Raw genomic sequence first — 4,180 nt, 5'->3', positions numbered from 1 at the left:
AGACAGACCCATAAGTAGCTCTTTTCAAAGCTGAAGGAGCTAGACCCACACACTGCTTCTTTGGAGAAGTGTCCATTGTCTAAGAGTCCTGCTTCCCACCCCATCACAGCCCCTGGAATCTAGCGAACAGTACATATCCTTTAAAGGTCATTGTCTACCACACTGTGTGGTTTGGACACCCCTTTTCTTGATGTTTTGGTTTTAAGCCTATCATTTAACAGCCGAGTTGTCTCTCCAGCATAAATGCTCCTTCTCAAACTCCTGAAGGTGATGCTCTCATGAGTAGACAATGCCATTGTCACAGGAATAGAGCCCTGATAAAAGGGAGATGTCCTTTCTAGCATGTGCACTGTCTTGCCCTTCTCACATCCACCACGGGATGAGGCAGCATGTAGGTTCCTAGCAGATGCCCATTCCGTGTTGGCGTAGTGGACTTCTCAGAATCTGGAATCATGGACAGGTGACCTTCAATTGGTAGAGCTTAGCCAGCCTTAAGCATTCTACTACAGCAACACAGAAACTATATAGGAGTCTTCCTCCTTTGGGCTCTTAATATTCACTGATTATGTCTGCTACTAAATTGTATTATAGGTTGAGGTTTTTTGTCTACTCAAATACCTCTTCATTAACATATTTATGAGAGCCATAATTGGTTCTTCCCCAGTGGCTCTTTGAAGAACCAGCACTGAAGGTCTGTTTTGGGTGATTACAATAAATGAGTAGTGAGAACGTCTTGGGTTTCATTATAGTGTTTTGAATACTTATTGGTTCGTCCTTGGAAACTCCTGCTTTCTGTCACTTTGGTTATTTTTGTAATGTTTACAAGATGATGCCTTCTCATCCCTGGGAGGTACGATTTCTTTTACAGAAACCATCACTTCTATTCCAACTGCTGGGGCTCCTGCTGCTGAGGCTCCATTACAGTGTCATCCACGTCTCCTGTGGTGTTCTAGATGTCACCCCATTTAATCTCCAGGATTCCCAAGGTGTAGGGTGTCAACAGGATTGTGCTTATGCCATTCCTCATAGTGACTTCAGATCATTGTCTGCATACATCTCTACAGCAATGTAGATGTGGCTGATTTGATTCCCTTTTGCAGAAGATGAAGACCACAGCAAGTCAAGAGAGGCTACCACTCAGATCTCATTGTAAGTCGGTGATTTCCAGAATGTGAGAACTTGCTAGAAAGCCTCATTCTTGGGAGTGAAGTCCAGGATTGTAACAACCCCTCCCAGTGCTTCTGATACATGCTCAAGATTGGCAACCACTCAAATGACCTGTGGACTTAAAAACAATAGTAAAACCCAATTCCTACCACAGACTGATTAGTTTAGACTCTCAGGATTGAAGATGCACTTTCAGAATTAGGTGATGCTCATGTGAAGCTAGGATTGGGACACATTTCTATGGATGGTTCAGTTTCTCTGCAGTCTACTTCCTTCTCAGTGCTTCCAAGCATCTCCAGAAAAGGCATGGGTGCTAACCAGGCATACAAAGGCTCCACGGAAGTTTGGAACAGAGTGCATTGTTGACTTTCACATGAAGTCTGTCAGTGCAAACATAAACCCCAGTGTAGAAGAGCATGATCACAGGCATGTGTATACCTGTCTAGAAGCACTCTTCTCAACAGTGATGTAGTGGTCATGGGAACATGTAGACTTAGGTTTTTGGATTCAATGCACACTTGACTGCACTCTCAATAGGCTCTGGGATATTCATGCCAGGCTCACTGTTTCATTGACAAAATTAAATTATCACCATAGAAAGGCATAAATTAGAGCAACAGAACTGTGCTGTTTTCTGGGATATTTTTATTCTTTTTAAAAAAATAGAATATGCTGGATGTCTTTACAAATTTGTTCAAATGACTACAGATCCCAGAAAAACTGTTGCTACTAAAAACTGCTGCAGAATATATTGCTATTATTGGTATTTTTATGTAATATATATATATATATAAAATTTTTGAAACTTAAACTATGTTGTCAATTTTAGAGGAAAAGATCCTAATTTTCTGTGTTGAGTTGACATTACAGAAATAAACAGCCACATTGGTCTAGAAATATTGAACTTATTTTTTTCATTAGTACAAGGGTTATACACTATATTAAATATGTAAGATCTTATTTACATGAGTCTGATCACAAAATCTAATGAAGATTTTTTCTAAATGTACAAAAAGAAAAACAAAAAATATACATAAAAGTAATTATACATTTCTTACTTGTCCCTGTAAGAGATAAAAATTGACTTCCATACTGGGAGGGACCTTAGATATGATCACTCCGGTCACCCAAACTCTAGTACATGATGGCAATTTTCAGCTTCTGAATGGGATGTCTCCATTTACAGGGTTATTTTCTCAAATAGAGGTGACTGGCCAGTGCTGACATAAACCATCTTGAGTTCTCATTATGGATTAGCTGATGAGCAAGGCTGAGAATAAAAATAATACCAGTGCATCAAACAGTCCTTATACACTTTACAAATAACTCTCTCATACATTCTTGTCTGGTCACCCACTTCCTCACACAGACGAAGGGCTCTCTGTTGTGGGATGTTTGTGCACTGTGTGAAGATGTAGTGCTGTGTTTGGTATAATAAAGAGCTGAATGGCCAATGGCTAGGAAGGAGAGAATAGGTGGGACTTCCATACACAGAGAGACCTTGGACAAGAAGTCAGAGTTGCCAGTCAGAGGCAGAGAAAGCAGTATGAGCTCTACGGAGATGAGTTAATGCCACGTGACAAAACGTAGTTTAATATAAATGGGTTAAGTTATAAGAGCTAGTTGAGAATAAGCCTAAGCTATGGCTGAGCTTTCATAATTACTTATAAGTCTCCATGTCATTATTTGGGAGCTGGAGGTACAGAGAAAGACTCATTACAGTTCTCATCACGACCCCTTTATGGTCCTGGTTCTCTAGTTAGCGCCAAGTGAACTGGTGAGGAACAGCTTGGCAGAGGTTGTAAGGTGACTGAGCATAAGAGGTTAGACACAAAGATGCTGACTTGGAGACTTTACATTGTAATTCTGGCCAAGCTTGCGTAAACAGAGATAGGGCAGGAGACAGACAGCTTTATGTAGGGGAAAGTAACAGTTAAGCAGAACCCTGAGAGGCTTATCTTTCAATTATCAGGTGGTGATACTTAAAATTACTTTTATGGCACACTAAATAACATCCCTAAAAAGCAAATGTAGGCCTAAACTGCTAATGTACATCTAAGGAGGACATTATTCATCTGTAAAGACCCAGCATCTAGTGTTGCTATAAATAACTTCGTTATCTACAATAGGAACTCATCTATCACCATTTTAATTAGAAGGTGACTAAGGTGGTCCGTGTTTAACAAAAGGCATTTGTAACATTCAGTGAAGGTAATATGGCCTTGGAGTTCAAGGAAAAACGTTTTCCAAGTTTTTCCTCATTGACATATCCTTCATGCTTCATTATTATCAGTTTCAATATAAAATTACTGGCATTATTTCTTCAATTGCTTTTCTAAACAGTAAAATAACAATGATCGGAATTTTGGAAAACTAAGAAGGGACAGAGAAGAAAAACCCAGTTGATGCTCCCCCCGCCCCCCGTTTTGAAATCCCAGACATTCTTTGCATAGACAAGAATTTTCATCTAATTAGCAACACAGGTTAGTCAGGATTGTTTCACATATTACATTAGGTTTATGTTTCTCTCTTGAGTTGGTGTTTTATAATTTTTGATGGTTATGTAGTATTTTACCCATGTAAATATAACACAGACTTTCCTCTTTGCAGGGTATTTAGGCTGCTTACTATTTTTTTTTTAAAAAAACTCATATTATAATGAATGCTGAGTCAGTCATCCATCCTCACACACCGGCTCCTGGCTACATCTTCTTTAAGGACGATTCCCAAGGGTGAATGTGCTAGGTCTCAAGCTCTGATATTCACATCTGCACGTTTGCATCAGTACCAATCCAGACAACCTGCCAACTACACTCTCACCAGCAGTATACTTCAAGGGCTTCTACCTTGCTCCTTGCTAATGCTTAGCAAGTTGTTTCAGCCAGTTCAGTTGGTGGAGGATCACACTGCACCCATGTGTGTATTTCTTGCCATGGCTCATCTTTAAGAATAGTTAAGAAGGAGAATGAGTGGATCTGGAGTTCAGTCAACAAGGACTCTGGCTGTTGTTCAA

This window comes from Peromyscus eremicus, chromosome 13, assembly GCF_949786415.1.
Source record: "Peromyscus eremicus chromosome 13, PerEre_H2_v1, whole genome shotgun sequence".
In the NCBI taxonomy this organism is placed as follows: domain Eukaryota; kingdom Metazoa; phylum Chordata; class Mammalia; order Rodentia; family Cricetidae; genus Peromyscus; species Peromyscus eremicus.
The sequence above is the reverse complement of the archived record's forward strand: the minus strand, read 5'-3'. Positions refer to the sequence as shown.